Source organism: Macaca thibetana, chromosome 18 (genome assembly GCF_024542745.1).
Source record: "Macaca thibetana thibetana isolate TM-01 chromosome 18, ASM2454274v1, whole genome shotgun sequence".
Lineage (NCBI taxonomy): Eukaryota > Metazoa > Chordata > Mammalia > Primates > Cercopithecidae > Macaca > Macaca thibetana.
This window is the reverse complement of record NC_065595.1, coordinates 21,985,083-22,004,817: the sequence shown is the minus strand read 5'-3', so window position 1 is coordinate 22,004,817 and position 19,735 is coordinate 21,985,083. Positions and strand designations below refer to the sequence as shown.

The 19,735-nt window shown below is 40.7% G+C and overlaps 1 protein-coding gene across 14 annotated transcripts in view; it reads left to right on the top strand.

Annotated features, from left to right (window-relative positions):
* The window catches only part of NEDD4L (NEDD4 like E3 ubiquitin protein ligase), a 369,323-nt gene that overhangs the window by 165,070 nt on the left and 184,518 nt on the right, over window positions 1–19,735 (top strand). Inside the window, exon 1 of one of the 14 annotated variants that reach the window (XM_050768047.1) lies at window positions 7,747–18,714. The exons of the other annotated variants lie outside the window; for them this stretch is intronic. The gene's annotated coding sequence lies outside the window, so the exon portion shown is untranslated. Of the gene's footprint in view, window positions 1–7,746; window positions 18,715–19,735 lie in introns of those variants that run through there. 14 annotated transcript variants of the gene reach the window in all.

Below are 19,735 nucleotides of genomic sequence, written 5' to 3'. Positions count from 1 at the left end.
ATTTTTTTTTATTTTTTGTAGAGACGGAGGCTTACTGTGTTGCCCAGGCTGGTCTAGAACTCTTGGCTTCAAGCCATCCTCCCACCTCAGCCTTCCAAAGTGCTGGGATGATAGGTGTGAGCCGCCGCGCCTGGCCCTCAATGCATACTTAGATATACTTAAATAAAAACTTAATTGCAAATTACTTCTTAAATTATCCACAAACTGACTTGGCAGTGAAAGTAACTACAAGTAGTGAAACCACTGTCATTATAAAAGTAAAATTCTTTATTGTTAGATTTAGTATTTCTAATCTCTTACATTTCAGTTTTGGAAGGTAAATTTTTGGGAAGTGGTGTTAATAATCTAAGTAAATCTAGATTCCAGTGTAGGAAAGATTTTAGCATAACAATATGGAATGTTGGTAAATGTATAGGGGTTTTCTTTTTAAGGACAGCTTTTTATACAGAAACAGATGATCTTTTTTTTTTCTCCTAAACTATGTTAGCTATACCCAAATTAGTAAATGTTAAAATAACCATGACTGGTAAAAACGTTGTGCAATTTTTTTTTTTTTTTTTTTTTTTTACTTTTTATATAATTAAATGAAATTCTCCATTTGGTAGTTGATCTCTCAGATAAATTAAGTCTTGCCAGACTGTCTGAGAAGACTAGTGAATCAGACCCTAAAAACTTACAGCATTTGAAAAATAACAACTGTGTACTGCAATTTATAAGGGCATAATTAGAGAAAGTTTTTCAGTCTGAAGATTTGTACTAATCTTATCACCCTGGTTTTAGAGAACCCAGTTCAATCCAACTGCTGTGAAAAAGCCACTGCTTTTAGCCATAGAAAATAACCAGCTTCATAGAATGACTTACGATAAAAATTCAACCATTTTGACTCCAAAAACCTAGCTGGCCGGGCATGGTGGCTCACGCCTGTAATCCCAGCACTTTGTGAGGCCAAGGCGGGCGGATCATTTGAGGTCAGGAGTTTGAGACCTGCCTGGCCAACATGGTGAAACCCCGTCTCTACTAAAAATACAAAAATTACTCAGGCGTGGTGGTGTGTTCCTGTAATCCCAGTTACTCAGGAGGCTGAGGCAGGAGAATTGCTTGAACCTGGAAAGCGGAGGTTGCAGGGAGCTGAGATTGTGCCACTGCACTACAGCCTGGGCAACAGAATGAGATTCTTTCTCAAAAAAAAAAAAAAAATGCCTAGCTGACTTTATTCATAGATCTGTCTGTACTTTGTAGGCATAAATACATTTACAAAATAATTAATGGTGATTTACTTATTCACAATAAGCAGTTATTTTGCTTTTGGTATATATGTGATAAGGTGGTTATGTGGAGGACATAAAGGAGTAAAGTAAATCCCTTAACTTCAAGATGCTTAGTCTAATAGAAACCTTGAAATTTCCACTGGACAAGGTTTTCTTGGGATTACTCCAATCAAATGAATGAGCAGGCGTCTAAGTAAATGAAAATCACTCTCGTCACTTTCCTTCACATTATGTTAACTGGTGACAGGTCACGACACATGGGAATTGCTTATGTTTCTGAGCTTTAGTCTTTTAAAAATAGATTTAAATATTCCATCATGTTCGTCACATTAGACATTCATTACATAAAAGGTTTTATATGTATTTTAGATCTTTCTGAGGGTCACCTATGTGAATGTTTAAAAAGAAGCAAGAAGGTGCTATAAAAAGCACTAGAGGTCAAATGGTTTGCGAGACAAAATGAAACTCCCCAATTCTGAAATCCAACAGAGTATGATGAAGAAAGGGAAAAAATAGATCAAAAAAGTGGCAGGGGAGGAACTCGGCATCCTACCAGTGATAGAGCAGAATGTGGATCAGATCCAGACATCCAGTAGTTTGTGAGCAACTCCATATGGGATGTTTGGGTTGAGAGTTCAACTCATCAAATACATTTTATCAATAACCATAAGATATTCTAACATCGACCAAGTAGAGTAAGCAATGTAGAATCAATTAAAGGTATCATCTTTATTATGTCCTATTTGTGTTTCTTGCTTTTGAGGTTATTAGTCCTTTTAATTAACTCCTAATGAACTAATATAGTTTTGTGGTCACCAGCTTCTAGCTAGTGGAGGCACAGTTGTGGGTTGGTAGGAGAATGAGCAGTAAAGCCATGAACTAACACGCCAAGTAATCTGTTGTGTTCACAAATGGCCAAAAGAATAACAGAGATTAAAGAAAGGTAAATATAGCCACCTGGCAAAAATATTTACCCTTTTTTAAATGATGGAGGTTATATATAGAAGAAATGTTTTTGGTAAAAATATTTGAAAGTTTGTTTTATAATCATAAGTAGCTTGGGCTATTTTGACTAGAGGGGTGTGTGTGTATGTGTGTGTATGTGGTTGGTGGGGAGAGAAGGAGGGAGGCAGGCAGCTGGTAGGGACTGTGGAGTGTGTCAGTTGGGAGAGGGAAATGAGATGATTAAGTTAGTAAGAATAGAAAACATGTAGGAAGGCGGATCTTGAAATTTCAGGGCTATTCATTAGTCATTAGTTGAAGATTTCACAGAGAAATGGTAGAAACTACCAGTAATTAAGAAATAGAATTACTGTTAAAAAAAAGGTCTCAAACCCTTTCCCCGGCATTCTGGTAGAATATAGTTTTGATCTGACCCAGGTCCAGGTCCTGTCTCATTTCCTTTCACACCCCTTTGGTTCTAGCCACGCTAGACTGCCTGGGTTGTCTGTCTATGCTCTGACGTTTGTTTTCCTCTGTGCTATTCTTCCGGCCTCAGAATCCTAGTGTCCTAGTGCCTCCTTCTGCGTATGTCTGAACTTTGCTTAGCTGATGAGACCAACTCTGTACAGATACCAACTCTGTACAATGGCTTCCTTAATTCCTTTCGTTCCCCTTAATTGCGATAAAGCTATTTGCAGAGGAATGAAAGATGCTCCCCTTTGCACTGGGTACAGGATGCATTGAAACTTTCAGCATGGGGCATGGTGGCCTGTAATCTCAGCACTTTGGGAGGCCAAGGCGGGCAGATCATCTGAGGTCAGGAGTTCAGGATCAGCCTGACAAACATGGTGAAACCCTGTCTCTACTAAAAATACAAAAATTAGCCATGCATGGTGGTGTATGCCTATAATTCCAGCTACTTGGGAGGTTGAGGAAGGAGAATCTATTGAACCCAGGAGACAGAGGTTGCAGTGAGCTGAGATCGCACCACTGCACTCCAGCCTGGGTGACATAGCGAGACTCCATCTCAGAACAACAACAAAAAAAACCCCCAAACTTTCAGCAGGAGAGTAGCTTGGTTCAGCCCAGCAGCATCAGTTTGAAGATTATGCCAAGTTTTCCAGTCAAATGTGACCAGTTTATGGATCTGTGTTTGCACGGGGTCTGAACCTGCCCTCCTCAGGTATAAGCTCTTGGAGGACAGCCTGCTACTTAAGGTGCAGGAGAATTCATCTTTGCCGGACGTGGTAACATATCCATAGAGATCTGGCAACAGAACTGGCTCTTCTGATTAACAGAGCTGTATATCAAGAACTTAAGATATGTGGGAGAAATAATGTGCAAAAAATGGAAAGAGCACAAGTAAGAGAAGAGAAACCCGCAGCAGTGAGAAGTAACAGAAATGCTGGCTGAGGTTGGAGGCATTAAGTGTGTGGGTGTTTGTGGGAGGCATGATGGTCTCCTGTTCCTTGACCTCATTGGGCAAACATTACAGCACGAACATACAGGTAGGAATCAATTGCATTCCTTCTGGGTACCTTCACAGGCAGTTGGGGTATACCACTTGCTACAGTGTGATGGAATAAGGGACGATCCAAAGGCACTCAGTTCTCCCACCCATCCCGTGCACAAGAAAAAGCCCTTTGAGTTGTGTCTCCCGTGTTGTCCTTTGCATTGTGAAAACACACATTTGTTCTTACATCCACTCTTTTCTCTTTAAGCTTTAGCATACGGTTGTTTGCTAAGAATGGAATCAGATAGAATATTTTCACCAGGAAGTGAAATTTGAAGTGCTTGAAAAAGATACAAGGATATCTGGAAGTTCCAACCAGTGCTGTATTATATTTTAACCATGACAAGTAGCTGTATATCATGGAAGTTTGGAAAACAGAGATTGTTCCATTAGATTTTCACAGATGAAAACCAGAGTGCTGTATGGGGGTCAGGCAGAGGGAAATCAACCAAATACCTTATTTTAAAGATTTTTTGGTTTTTTTCTGGGAAATTGGAAAGAGTGCTTGTTTAAAGCCAATGCAGGGTCCTTGAAACTCTCTTACTTGCAGTTCTGGAGTTGTAGTTTCCTCCGTGAAGAATGGGTTAAGGCAGGCAGGGTCATGTGCACAGATGTGAGTGAGGGCGGATGGCCTACAGGGTTGTTACCTCTAGTGCAGCAGGAATATATGAAGGTACTTGGGCTGCCGGTCCTGTGCAGACCCAGCCAGTAGGCTTTAAGAGACTTGATAGCCGAGGGTCCCTGGGCCCCGTTCCACCTTTTTAACATTTCTGTGACTTAGTAGTGGCAGTGCCGTGCCCATTCCCCAGTGATGTTTGGTGTACAGTTACACCCTTGGCCGTGCCTCTGCGCTCGCTCACCTGTGTCATCTGACATCTGGCTCTTGATCAGGATCTGAGGTTGCTTAGGCAGGATCCATTTTGGGTTTTTTGTTCGTGGAAGATGGAATTTTGGACCTTTCCCCCCAAAAGTTGACATAACTTAAAGAGAAGGGAGGTATATTAAGACCAGCGTGGCCAACATGGTGAAACCCCACCTCTACTAAAAATATAAAAAAAGCTGGCATGGTGGTGAGCACCTGTAGTCCCACCTACTCAGGAGGCTGAGACGGAGAATCGCTTGAACCCAGGGGGCGGAGCTTGCAGTGAGCCAAGGTCACACTACTGCCCTCCAGCCTGGGTGACAGTGAGACTCCATCTCAACAACAACAACAACAAGAGCAGAGTGATATTATTATTTCCTTACTGGTCTCAGAAACCCTTGGGAACATTAAATGCTTCCCACTACCAAAGAGTTCCTGTTATAATGGGGGTTTAATATAATAGTAACATTTTATTCACTGGGGGGATTCACTAGGGGGAAAGTATTCAGGAACAAAGTGAAAAAATTAAATATAGGACATATGAACATTGTCATTTTGGTTCTGGTTCTTACAAGGACTTATGGTAGCAACCCAAATAGAAGTATTTGCTCTAACGGATAAATTATTAGCACGTTGATTGTTTACATGAGTCAGAGCCTCTAAAATTTGTTCCCATAACTAGGTTGAGCCTCCTTCTCAGCCTGTTGTCATAGAGTCTAAAAATGGAAACGTGAGTCCAAACTCTTTCCAGATCGTGAAAAGAATTCTGAATTAGTAGAGCATAAATGAATGTGATTTTATTCGAGTGTCATTTTCAAGTTCCCCAGGCCAGGTTGAGACCTTTTAAGTCATCTAAAATTCCCTGTAGTGAGGATTAAGAAAATAGTAGCAGCTTTGCTTCTGGCCTTAGACAGTTTTCTAATGAGGTCAGAGCCTCTCACCCTGGGAGAGGCAGATTCACTTTGCCCCTTCAGCATTGGATTTTGAGAATTGCTGTCTGAAGCTATCGCATAGACAAGGTCACTTCTTAAAAGGGTACATTTCTGAACCGGGAGAAGGAGTGGGTTCTGAATGACTGGCTCCTCTGATTAACAGAGCTGTATATCAAGCTGTGCTGAAAATACTCCTCAGATATATTAGGCCACACTTCTGCATGAGCGAGCTCACGGTCGTGACATGGGAGTGAATCTTTGCTGATTCAGGATCCTGGGGTACCTTCGCTTTGGAACGCTGATTCTAGATATTTAATAGCAGTTTTTAAATTAGGCTAAATGTAGTCTGACTGCAGGATTCATTCTGGTGGGAATTTTTTGTTTGCTTGTTAGTTTTTTAAGCCTGAATATGAACCCAAACATTTTTCCCAAAATGTGAAATGAAGAGTGAAAACCTAACAATGGGATAAGAAAGATGATAGATAAGAGATTATTTAATGTTCAAACTCAGCCTGCACTCAGGAAATGGAAGCAATTCCTCCCCTTCCTCCTCCCCCTCCCCCTCCCCCTCCACCTCCCCCTCCTCCTCTTCCTCCTCCCCCTCCTCCTCTTCTTCCTCCACCTCCACCTTCTCCTCCCCCACCTCTACCTCCTCTCCACCTCCTTATCCTCCTCCTGTCCTCCCTACTCCTCCTCCACCTCCTCCTCCTCTTCGTCCTCCTCCTGTCCTCCCTACTCCTCCACCTCCTCCTCCTCCTGCACCCCTACCTGCCCCCCTCCTCCACCCCTTCCTGCCCCCCTCCTCCTCCACTTCCTCCTCCTCTACCTCCGCCTCCTCCTCTTTCTACACACCCCGCCCCCGCCCCCACTAGGGACAGTTTATTCTTCCCCCTCCTCTTTTAGAATGCCAACAACTAGTCTGTTAGTTCCATGGCTTACTTGCCTTGTGACTCATAACATTTTCATCTGAGGTATTTTTCTTTCTTGGTCTTTGTAAAAATTCTAAGCATCGTAGAGCATATCACCTGGAAAAAAGAACTATCATTATTTAATGAAGGTAAAAAGTAAAGAATTGAGTCTGCATCCTAAGAAATTAGAAAAAAGATCAACTAAGTCAACAAAAAAATATAAAAACTAGGATGGAGGAATTAGGAGATGGTAAGATTTAAAAGTTAAGTAAATCCAATAGCTGGTTATTTGAAATGACCAATAAAGTAAACTCTCATTATCCTAACTCAGGAACAGAAAGAAATCATCCTTACTTAGAACTAGATAATAGGAATGAAAGGCTGGGCATGGTGGCTCACACCTGTAATTCCATCACTTTGGGAGGCTAAGGCGGGAGGATCACCTGAGGTCGGGAGTTTGAGACCAGCCTGACCAACATGGAGAAACCCATCTCTACTAAAAAAAAAAAATACAAAATTAGCCGGGCATGGTGGCGAATGCCTGTAATTTCAGCTGCTCAGGAGGCTGAGGCAGGCAAATTGCCTGAACCTGGGAGGCAGAGATTGCGGTGAGCCAAGAGCACTCCATTGCACTCCAGTCTGGGCAACAAAAGCAAAACTTTGTCTCAAAAAAAAAAAAAAAGAAAGAAAGAAATAGATGATAGGAATGAGAAAGGAGACACAGGAGGTATCAGTAGACTTTATAGAAAAACATGACATATAGCCCTGTGGCAACACATTTGAAAATATAGGGCTGATTGCTTAGGAAAATACAGATTACCGAAGTTGATCCAAGAAGCATGGAAAAGTTGAATAGACCAATTACTATAGAAGAGATAGGAAAGGTGAATAAAAGTTACCATTGCAAAAGGCACCAGGAATCCGTGGATTTCCAGCTGCGGTTTTTTGTTTTTGGTTTTTTGGTTGTTTTTTGTTTGTTTGTTTGTTTGTTTGAGATGGAGTCTCGCTCTTGTTGCCCGGGCTGGAGTGTAGTGGCGTGATCTTGGCTCACCGCAACCTCCACCTCCCGGGTTCAAGCGATTCTCCTGCCTCAGCCTCCCAAGTAGCTGGGATTACAGGCATGTGCCATCATGCCCAGCTAATTTTGCATTTTTAGTAGAGATGGAGTTTCTCCATGTTGGTCACGCTGGCTTGAAAAAATAGAAAATTTGAGTGTTTTTACTCTTTTAGGACATAGTAAAACATGGAAAGGTTCCCAGTTCATTTTATAAAACCAGCAAAATTTTAATTTAAAAATCTGATGAATTTTAAAAAGTCAATATTATTTATGAAAGTAAATGTAGAAATTTAAAATAATTTATTAACAAATAGACTTTTGAGTGCATCAAAACGCTAATGCACTATAATCGATAGTTATTTTCCAGTAATACCAGGGTGATTAAATATTAGAAACTCATCACTATCGTCAATTGTTACACAATCATATTGAAGGAGAGGAATATGTGAATAAGTTAGTAGAGGCTAGGAAGCTGTTTGAAAAAGTTTAGTAGCCATTCCTAATATAGTACAATCTGAGAAAGCGAACTAGGAATAAAAATAAATTACTTAAACATAAAGGCCATATGTATGTACACAAACACATACACACACACCACAGCAGATACTTCCTAAAAGACAAAACACTAAAGCTATTCAATTAAAATTAGGAATGAGAGAAGAATCTTATCTTTTACAATTGTTATTTAATATTATCTTAGAGCTTCTTGTGAGTGTAGTAAGACAATGAAATGTTCATATGTCTAAAAATCGCAAGAGCATCTAGTAAAAAATCTAAAATCAACAGAAACAATTGTCAAGGAGGCTGGATAAAAATTAGGTCTCTAGAAATGATCTTTTCTGTGTTTTGAAGACAAGCACCTAAAAATGGAAGTTAAGTATTTCTGTCACAATAGCAGCAGATAACCCAGGAAGACATTGAACTAATACCTGTAACCTTCTTAGTCAAGAATGTGAAATATAATCTAGAGAAATTAAAACACGTAATGCCTGAATATATCTTATTACAAAATTAATGAGTACAATTCTTGTGATTCCAGTTAGAATTTCCAAAGTGGTGGTGGGTTTTCTTTTTAATGGAATAAAATAATCCTGAAGTCTTTATAGAAGAATAAATAAGTACTACCTGAGAGGAGCCAAGAGAAATATGGAAAAGAAAACCAGTGAGGGCAGATTTGGCTTACAAGTGATGACAACATGCTAAGAATAAGAAGTCTTCGTGATCAAAGCAATGTGGTATTGATCCAGAATTACATAAATAGTTCAGTGGAACAGACTAGAGAATCTAGGACTGTGTCTCATTAAGAGAGTGAATGTATAACAAGATGATAGCTCAGTACTGTTGAGGATGGTACTGGCATAACCAGACCTTTATCTGGAGAGGGGGTTGGGGGACCAGCACAGACCTCTATCTTATATTATAACCAGTAATAAATCCCGGAATCTTCAAACACTTAAATGTAAACAAGCAATTCAACTTTTACAAGAAAATGTAAGAACCTATTTTGTATCATCTTGGAGTGAGGGAGAATGTTTAAGCAAAATTTGATATGCACAAGCCATAAAAAGAGGCACACTTTGAACATATATTTTCTTTTTGTTTATTTTTTGAGATGATCTCACTCTGTCAGGCTGGAGTGCAGTGGCGTGATCAGGGCTGACTGCAGCCTTGACCTCCCAGACACAGGTGATTCTCCCACCTCAGCCTCCCACGTAGCTGAGACTACAGGCAAGACCCACTGAATTAGTTCTCATGCTGCTAATAAAGACATACCTGAGACTGGGCAATTTAGAAAGGAAAGAGTTTTCACAGTTTCACGTGGCTAGGGAGGACTCACAGTCTTGGTTGAAGGTGGATGAGGAGCAAAGTCACATCTTACATGTGGCAGGCCAGAGGGTGTGTGCAGGGGAACTCCCCTTTATAACCATCAGATCACATGAGTTTTATTCACTACCATGAGAACAGCATGGGAAAAACCTGCCTCTATGGTTCGGTTACCTGCCACCTGGTCCCTCCCCTGACACGTGGGGATTATTACAGTTCAAGGTGGGATTTGTGTGGGGACACAGAGCTAAACCCTATCAGCTACCACACCTAGCTAATTTTTTTTGGAAACGGAGTTTTACCATATTGCCCAGGCTGGTCTTGAACTCCTGGGCTCAAATAATCTGTCCACCTCAACCTCCCAAAGTGCTGGGATTAACAGGCATGAGCCACCACGCCTAGCCTGAATATATATTTTAATATATTTTAAAACTTTTCTATGGCAGAAGTTATGTAATTAAGTCATGGATCAAGGAGGGATGTTTGAAACAGACATGGGGTTACTATCTATAATTTTTTAAAAACTTACAAATTGTTAAAACCACAGAGGAAAAATGGACAAAGAATATTAATATGGAATCCACAGATAACAAATGCAGACAGCCAGCAAACCTATGAAAAATAGTTCATTTTTGCTAGGGAAGTGTAGATTAAAACAATGAGACATTACTTTAAACCCATTAGATTGGTAAAAATAGAGAAAAATAACACTTTTGATAGCAAGGCTGTAATAGAAGTGGTGAGTGGTAATATTTCTCATAATACTGATGGAAATGTGAATTATCATGGCCTTATTTGAAAAGCAGATGGGCAGTGTATATTAAAATAAAAAACTATTACACCTTTCTTGTAAGCAGCCTTTGTCCTCAGTTATCTGTCTTTTAGAAATAAAAGTATGTGCAAAGTCATATGTATAAGGATGTTTATTGTACCATTATAGTGGCAAAATACTGAAGACACGAAAGTCCATCAGTTGAAAAACGGCCAATTTATGGACTATTTGTACCATGTAATGTTATGAGAGAACTAGAGCTGTATCAGAGTTGGCTTTGGAGAAGTTTCTATGAGAACTTGATGAATGAGAAGCAATGTGTAGAAAAATATATAATATCCAGTTGTAAAAGACACATTCCTCCTGTGCCCACATGTGTAAATGTGTGAGTGTGGGGACAAGATGAAAATGTTCATTCTGTATGTTAAGCAGGGAGTGGGTGGAGGTTAATGTGGAATGGTGGGGGGGGGGGCAGGGATTTCCAAGTCACCCACCAGTGATGAGTGTTAACCACATCCCATTTTTTTCCTATAAAGGAAGCTGCAGTGCTGTGGTTTGAGGTTAAACATGCTGGCTCCTTCTCTTAGATCTTGATTTGGTTTTTTTGTTGTTGTTGTTGTTTTAATTCTAGTCTGTTCTTGTTTTGCTGCACTGATAATCCTCTTAGATTTTACGAGCATATTAATTGTGCATATTTAACATTCTTCTTTGGTTTATTCTGAGACCCCGTTTGCCTGCCCCTTTGGCATCGTCCGCGGTTCTTGGTGGTCTGCCGGTCTTCGTCTTTGTTCCTCCCGGTCACCTTTTGTTCACTGGAATGAGCCAGGTTGAGGCAATATGTAGGGCCTGGTGGGATGGGCCAGGAGGTGGCCTTTCAGGTGTGCTCATGCATGGCCCTACTTGCTCTCTTGAGCTGCCTGCACTTCAGTCGTGGGACCACATTCCTGCTTCGGCCGGCATGAAATGCAAGGTAGCAATGGGAAAAGCAGAGAGGAAGTGAAGTTTCCTGATAAATCACCTGATTGCTGCCCCAGGGTTAGTCACTCTAGCCCCTTGAATTTCTTGACTCCATCTCTTAACTTGTTTCTTTTGAATTTCCAGCATCTGGAGAATACTGCTTGTATAGCAGCAGTCCCCTGGTTTTGTTTTTCTTTCAACCCAAGCCCATCCTACATCTGTTCCTTTGATGATACTGTGTCTTGTTTTCCCAAGATTCTTATGGATGTGATATTTAGTCTGAATCAGAGAAAGAGAGAGGTAGAAATGTACACTCAGAGGGCCACTTGGATGGAAACTTCTATTGATCACCCCAAGCTTTAGTGGGATCATCTTTAGAGCAAGGATAATAACAGTGCCTATCTGTTACTGTTAGGGTTACTGCGAAGATTAAAATAGGTGGTGCTCTTAAAAGACTTAGAACAGTGCTGTCATATAGTAAGGATTCTGTAAACGTTAGCTACTCCGGTTTTGTGTGTGTGTTTTGTTGTTGTTGTCACTGTTGTTTTAAACGAGATCATGCTGGAAATACTAGATTGCAACAGAGCTTTGGGGTTTTTTCCCTAATTAATAGATCTAGGATGTTTTCTGATGGTTGTCATGTTTTTAAAACTCTGTGGTATTTCTTTTTCTTTTCTTTTCTTTTCTTTTTTTTATTTTGGTTGTTGTTGTTGAGACAGAGTCTCACTCTGTCACCCAGGCTGGAGTGCAGTGCAGTGACGCCATGTCAGCTCACTGCAACTTCTGCCTCCCGGGTTCAAGTGATTCTCCTTCCTCAGCCTCCCAAGTAGTTGGGACTATAGGCATGCACCACCATGCCTGGCTAATTTTTGTATTTTTTGTAGAGACAGGGTTTCACCATGTTGGCCAGGCTGGTCTGGAACTCCTGACCTCAAGTGATCCATCTGCCTTGGTGTCCCAAAGTGCTAGGACTACAGGCGTGAGCCACCACACCCAGCCTGGTGTTTCTTGATATATCTATGTGTGAGGGTTTCTGTAGCTAAATTCCCATAGTTGAATTCCTGGATCAAAGGACAAGAACATTTACAATGTTTATAGACATTGGGAAATTGCCTTCTGTAGTACTGCACTAGTTTTTTTTTTTTTTTTTTTTTTTTTTTTTTTGAGACAGAGTCTTGCTACTAGTTTCTACTAGCTGTAATGGTTGATGAGAGTACCACTTTTTCCCTAGTTCAATATTAACCCATTTTATCAGTCTTTTCATCTTTGACCTTATGGAAGGTAAAAACATCTCATTTTATGTCTTCAATCAGTGAGGCCAAGTATCTCTTCTTGTATTTATAGTTCCATTTTTATCCAGTGCCAACTCACATCCTTCTGTCAGTTTTTCCTTTGACCTATTAATTTTCATTAATTAATAGGAATTATTTGTACAATAGGCAGTTTAACTCCTCATCTGTTGTATGTTTTTCTCATTTGATTCATTGTGTATCTTGTATAGCACCTTTTAATCTTAACATTGTGCTTTTAAATGTCTTTTCTGTGTTGACTTGGAAAGCTAACAACTACTTACAGCATAATTTCCTTCTGTTAAAAACAAGAAGGGATTTTCCTACTCTAATTGTGAAGATTACACATTTTTCTAAGTCTGAAAAAAATTAGAAGAAAAAAAAACAGAAAAAAACAACAGAAAGAACATCAGTCACTCTTAATATTTTGGCATTTTCCTTTTAGTTGTCTTTTAGGAGAGAATGTATATTTGTATTTAGCATCATAACATAGATATAGTCTATTTTGGTCATTTATTCCAATATGTAATATATAACAGTTTCTGAATGTACAATATTCTATTTAATCATATCTGTTGAGAGAAAGGTACTGGGAATATCTTTGTGCAAAACAAGAATTTTTTTTTTTTTTTTAAGTTGGATTCTGTTCCTATGATACCTCCCTGGAAATGGGATTACTAAATCAAGGAATATTAGGATTTAAATACTTTTGGTACAGATTGCCAATTTGCTTTCCTAAAGTGTGATACTAGTTTATGTTGCCATCAGCGCAAAGACTCACTATGCTATCATCAGAAGAGAAGAGAGCTGCCCTGAAGATTTGGGGGAGGAGTGTTTGTAGAGAGGCATATGAAAGTGAGTTTGAGAGGTTTGAGAAGTAGCCAGGAGGTCAGTGGGGCTAGGGGTGGGAGAGAGTTCATGGGGGAGTGCTGGAGATGAAGGTAAAGAAGCCATGGCTCTTTAGGGCTGTGTGGGTGCAAGGGAATGTGCATTTCCTGCTTAAGGTTGTAGTAAGTCAGCCTGGAGAGTTGCAAGAAAGGAGTGGCTTGGTGTGATTTATTGTTGCAAGTGAGAGTGGCCCAGAGGCCAGTTAGGAGGCTGCTGCCGAGGCCTAAGTGAGAGAGGATGGTTTAAACACCAAAATGGTAACATTCAGAATGGAGAGGAGGAGATAGTGGGTCATTAAATGTGGGGATGGAGCCCTTAGGATCTATTGATTGACTGGATGTGTAAGAGAGAAAGGGAAGAGCAGAACTGAGGAGATTTCCTATTGAACTGGCTGGGGGCCACTGAGATGGGACAGATGCGCTGGGGAGCAGTGCGAAGGTGGGATCACTGCTCCTTTTAGGTCTAAGACATCCCTTAGACCTCCAAGTGGAGGTGTGAAGATGATGGTAAAGGAGAATGGAGCTCAAAAGAGGGCCAGAGTCATTTGCATTTAGATGGTCTTTATAGCCTAAGGGACTGGAAGATTTCACTAAGGTTGAGGTCTTTCTTTCCTGTGAAAATGTGATCAGGATCCTAAGTAACAGCCCTAAAAATTAAACATTAGGAACACAAGGTTTCATAAATTAGGAACTGTCTGTAAGCTGCCAGGTTCTAAATGCTTTGAGGATATAAATCTGGGTCTTGTCAAATGCTTTGAGCAGAAGAGGTGCATCATATTGTGTTTACTGAATGGCGTTTAAAGATTCAAGAGACCTTTCCCCCTTCTTGACGAAACAATTTGCCTTTCAGATGCTTTGATATAGTGAGTTGATTGTAGGACCTTATGAAGCATGCAAACCACACATTGTCCTTTTTTGTAAGGCATTGGAAGAAAAAGCGAACGTGAGTTAGGAGGGGTTTAAGACCGTGTGAGGAAATTCAAGCCTATGTTGTTATCACCAAACCTTGCCTGTGTTATGTAAAGATTTTTGCCTGTGTCATGTTATCTTTGTTTTGTTCAATTTATTCCTCCCCCTCCAAGTGTCCTAGTTTCTCCTCTACTGTAGCTGGTTTTGAACAAAATAGAGAAACTTGGGTCTCCTCCACCCTCAGCATCTGAATTCTTCTCATTTGGTTACTCACTGTGTTAAAATAAGTGATATAGTACATTCTTAGCAGTTTGTTTATTTTTAATTTTATTTTTTATGGAGAGAGGGTCTCGCTCTGTCACCCAGGAGTGCGGTGCCATGGTGCGATTGCAGCTCACTGCAGCGTTATGACTCTTGGGCTCAAGCGATCCTCCTGTCTTAGCCCCCTGAGTAGCTGGTATTACAGGTCCGTGCCACCATGCCCAGCTAATCTCAGCAATTTTTATTTTAGATATTGGAAAAGATAAAACATAAAGCATTAATCTACCTGGAGAGCCACATAGCCACAGGGATATAAATTGGTTACCATTTAATTTTATTTCTGTCCAGTCCTTTGGCTATATTTCTATTTATGTGCATGGAAATAACTTACGAATTTGGAATCATGCTATGATATTTTTTAGAATGATGCTTTTTAAACTATCTTATGGTAAGCATTTGATGATAGCTTGTAATGTTATTTTAAAAACATACTTTTCGAAGTCTGCAGAGTATGGATAAATTCATGATGACTTTTTAGAGGAAAATATCAAGATGATCTTACTAACAAATCCTAAGATTAAAAACAAGAGCAAACGAAATACAAAAACTGAACCATCTTTGAAATACTATGAAATTCAAATTTTATGTTCTTAATAAAATCCTGTTTTGAATGAAATCAGTCTTCATGCTTTTCTTATTCCTTTTGGCTGTGTTGCCTACAGTTGAGTTAACTGTTTTTATATACTTCCTTTGCTTTGCATTGGAACAAGCTGATCCATTGTGACCCTTTGTGGTATTTCATAAAACCACACCCTAAAAACCGCCCAGTCTTTTAAGTGTAGTCAACAGTATTGAGCAATTTTTTGAGTAATATTGTTGGAAGTGTTAGGTGCCATCCAACGATGGCTTATTACTTACATTTAAGTGTAAGTAATATACAATTAAAGGAATGTCTTGACTTTTTAACTTCATTTTGAAATTTGAGTTTAGAAAAAAATCCAAGGGATAAGAGCAAGAATGAAAGTATCCTCTCCTACTGCCAGACTTCTGGGAGACCCACCCCTGGTCTTCCCAGGTGTCCCTTCAGTGACCTTGTTGGTCGGCGAGGGCTGTGGAAAGTTCTAGGGAGGCTGCTCGTCCCTCCTCTCCTTTTGCTTATTGCATTCTGCCCAGATTATAAAACTGAAGTATCTGTCTTAAGACACCAGCAACTTTTTCTTCATCAAATCCAGACCTATCAAATCCCCCACAACCAAGAATTACCCAGCCATAGAATGTCAGTAGTGCCCCGGTAAAAGAAAGCTGGTTTTAGACTTACTCTCGGAACCTGGCCATCTTCCATGGGTTATCCTGATATCTGCATCCTTGTCTCTTTTCACTATAGCCTGGTGATCATGGCAGCAGTTTTCATTTTGGGACACTGGTGAGGTTAGAATAGCTTCAGCCTTCCCCCAGTGAATAGTATTGTGGGGGCAGGGGTGGTAACACTGTGTTGGAGCTGGTGTGAGGGTTGAGTCCACTCTCTAGCCTCTGTCACTAGATCATGGCACTGCTTTGGTTGGGCCCTAATTTTCTCCTCTAGACAAAAGGAATTGAACTAAGACTTCCAGCATTCCCTCCAGGCTTACCATGTTTTCATTTGGTACCGATAGTCACTGACTCTTTTCCAGTTGCATTGTTAATGCAAGTTTGGCAGAAGCTAATCAGCTCTGGGTTAGAGAAAATGACATAGGTGGCAGGGAGGTGGATGTACACCATTTGTTTGATCAGTTTGCCTAGAATGGAAGTGGCAGAATTGGAGTTGGAAAGATCAAATGTAGCCTTTTCTTCCTTCCAGAATGAGGTTTTTTCCATGCACTTTTTTGAGGCAGAACCTCATGGGACAAGGCAAAAGTGAGCATACTTAAGTGAAGTGTATGCTGATGGGGGAATGGTTATTAGAAATGTCAATTGTCTCAATTTTTTAATATCAATTTTCAGAGGGAGACAATTGTTTAATTAGTGTTGTAATTGTTTGCCAGGGCTGTCATAACAAAGTAGCACAGATTGGGCGGCTTAAATACTACGAATTTGTTTTCTCAGGGCTCTGGATGTCCAGAGCCTGTGATGAAGCAGGGTTGGCTTCTTCTGCGGCCTCTCTTCTTGACTTGCAGATGGCTTCTCTGGGTCTTCCCGGGTCTTCTGTGTACCTGTCTGTGTCCTAATCTCCTGTTCGTATAAGGGCACAGTCATATTGGATTGGAACCCACCTACTAACCTCATTTTAACTTAATTATCTCTTTAAATACCCTCTCTCTAAATACAGTCACAGTCTGAAGTGTTGAAGACTTCAACATAGGAATTTTGGGCAAATACAATTAAGCCCATCACAGTCAGGTAACATTTGGTAGGACATGTAGATGCTTTTTATCTTTAAGGGAATAGGCAAATTGTTAAAAATAAATAAAGAAAAACTTGTTCAACTTGTTTAGGTACATTTTCTTATAGTGTATTGTGGTTCTTATTTTTTTAACCTTCCAGCTAGTGTGTAAGTTGGAAACATTGTAGCTTAATTTGATAGTTTTAGACATAATCAAAGATGATGGAAATCCTGTTCTTAAATTTAGGCTATTCAGCACTTGTGTATCCTCAACTGCTGAAGACTAAAAACTTGAGATGTTCCTCTTCTTTTAAGAATTTGACTGAAAACGGGCTGGGCACCATGGCTCATGCCTATAATCCCAGCACTTTGGGAGGCCGAGGTGGGTGGATCACTTGAGGCCAGGAGTTCCAGACCAGCCTCGGCAACATGGCAGAACTCTAAAAATACAAAAATTAGCGGAGCGTGATGGCTCACACCTGTGGTCCCAGCTATTCAGGAGGCTGAGGCACAAGAATTGCTTGAACCCCAGAGGCAGAAACTGTGTGAGATTGCACCACTGCACTCCAGCCTGGGTGACAAAGCAAGACCCTGTCTCAAAAAAAAAAAAAAAAAGACTGAAAATGGTTGACACTGTTCCCCTGTCTCCAGGAGGGTGAATGTTTCTAGTTGAACCCTGGTGCCCACTTGCTCCTCTAAGCCTTCAGCAATCCTCCCAGCCTCTAGGGGAGATCCGTTCATCTTCCCCCCACCTCTGGAAATCCCAGTGTTTGAGCACTGTGGGGAAATGCAAGTCTAGTTTACAGGGTTTCTCAGCTGACATGCCAGGAACACTTCACAAGCGAGCATGCCACCAAATTTGAGTGCAAGTAGAAAGTGAGCTGTTTGCTACAACTGGGGACACTTCCTATTAGAGCCACATCTGCTGGGGCAGAGGGCTGCATGGGTTGGAGAGTAGGGTGTGACTTCTTCCAGCAAGAGGAAAGAGAAGTAGCATAGTGCCCGTCACAGGGAGAGAGCACATGTTTGACTTGTTCTTGGAATTTCCATAGAGTAAGGGTGGTCAGGTTGCCAGACTACCCCTCAAACGAGGACATGGTGCTGCTGGGTCCCAGGGTAGAGCCCCGCTAGCACCTTCAGGGCCCTGATTTACACCTGAGGGCACACAGCTGGGATCTGAAAACTGGGATGCAGAGTAGAGACTGCGGATTTACAGGGCGGGGCTGTCTCTCATCTGACACAGAATCCTCTGTTGATCCTTTTTGGGGCTGTAGTTCGTATCATAGTTATTTTTGTTCCTGCTTTTTTCCCCTCTTCAAGACTTTAAGCTTTTGGAGGGCCAGGAAGTTGTGTTGCCATCTGCCGAGTGTGGGGCCTTGAAGGCCAGAACCTCAGAATGTAGAAGCTGAGTTAGTTTGTGGAAGGGTGAAGGGCTGACCTCTACTGTTGGAGATGCCAAAATCTCTGATCTGGCTTTAAATAAGCAAAACAGCCCCACCAGACATAGTCATCCTCAAAACCTCGTGACCTCTGTTATTGCCCATCCTGTGTGGTAAGCCCACTGAGGACTTCACTTGGAGATGCTGCAGGAACAACTGCAGGGAACCTGGAGATAAGGCCCCGGGTGATGATGTAAGCTAATTGCTGAGCTGGGTGGAGTTACTTAACCTTATGGTAGGGGGTGGAGCTTGACGCAACTCCCTCTTCCACCAACAAGCATTTATTTCTACCTGTCATTAAAGTGAATCATCAGTATAAGTAGCGAGCTGGGTGCATTCCTTCTCAGTTGTGTTAAAACTTGCTGGTGTTCCCCCGGTGTCAGCAGAGGTGTGTACAGACACCGCTTTAAAACTGGGAAGGAAGACGAGGCCAGGGAGCCGGAGCCGGAGGGTCACCGAGGTAGATTTCGAGCAGCGCTAGCCCAGCTGAACACTTTCCAGCCTTGTTTTTCATCAGCCTTGAGGAAAAGTATAGGTAAGAACAAAGACACCACTGTATGTTTGTTATATGAATGCGTAACATCTGTTCTTGGTGTGAGTTTGATGTTGGTGTAATACTGTTTTTATGTCAGCAGCATAGTTCTAGCACATACCAAGATTTTCCATTTTAAATGCTGTTTGGTGTTCGGAGTTAGCTATAATTGGTCAATTTTACTCTCCTTATGTATAAAAAGAATGACAGGCAAAGAATGAGCCTTGAAAAGAATTGGGATCTGTGTTCTGATCCCCTATTCTTTGCTTCTTATCTTTTTGACTATTTAGAAAAATGTACAGCCTTTCTTTCAAAAACCAAAGCAATAATACTTTTATTTTTGAAAATAATGGAAAATAGAGACCACTGAAGTTCTATGAATGCTGTTTTCTGTTTTAGAAATCACAGGTTGAGGAGGAAACAGTTGTGTTTTCCTTCCTATTCTGTTTTGAGTCTCAGTATTTCTGACTTAGAAGCCTCCTGGAGAAGAGGGAGATACCAGCTCTACTTGGTTTCAAGTGAAATACCATGTTAGGCCATAAAATAGTTTGCTTGGAGAATAATTCATGTCTTATATCTGAATTTTTGTTTGGTAGCAACAGAAATCTTTTTGTTCCTTAGTATGAGTAATTTGGCTTACATGATTTAGACTAAATTTTATTATATTTTTTGTTTGGGAAAACAAAAGTCAAAGCCCAGAACATATTCAACTGAGTTTTTCCTTCAGGTTTTCTATCATTTTCCCACCCTTCCTATTCACACACGTAAATATGCTGAATGATTAACACGTGATTTTTGTTTCTTTACTGTCTCATTTTGTGGTGATTCATGAACTGTTAGTTAACTGGTTATAGTGTATCCATATGTTGGCAAAGCTTGAAATATATGAATGCAGGCCACACCTTCCTATTAATGAGCCAGGTTACTTTCAGTCAAGTATTTCTGATGTCATTAAGTGTTAAGATGGCTGGAATTCTAAGACAATAAAAATGTATCAACAATATGAAATATCAAAGCCTACAGT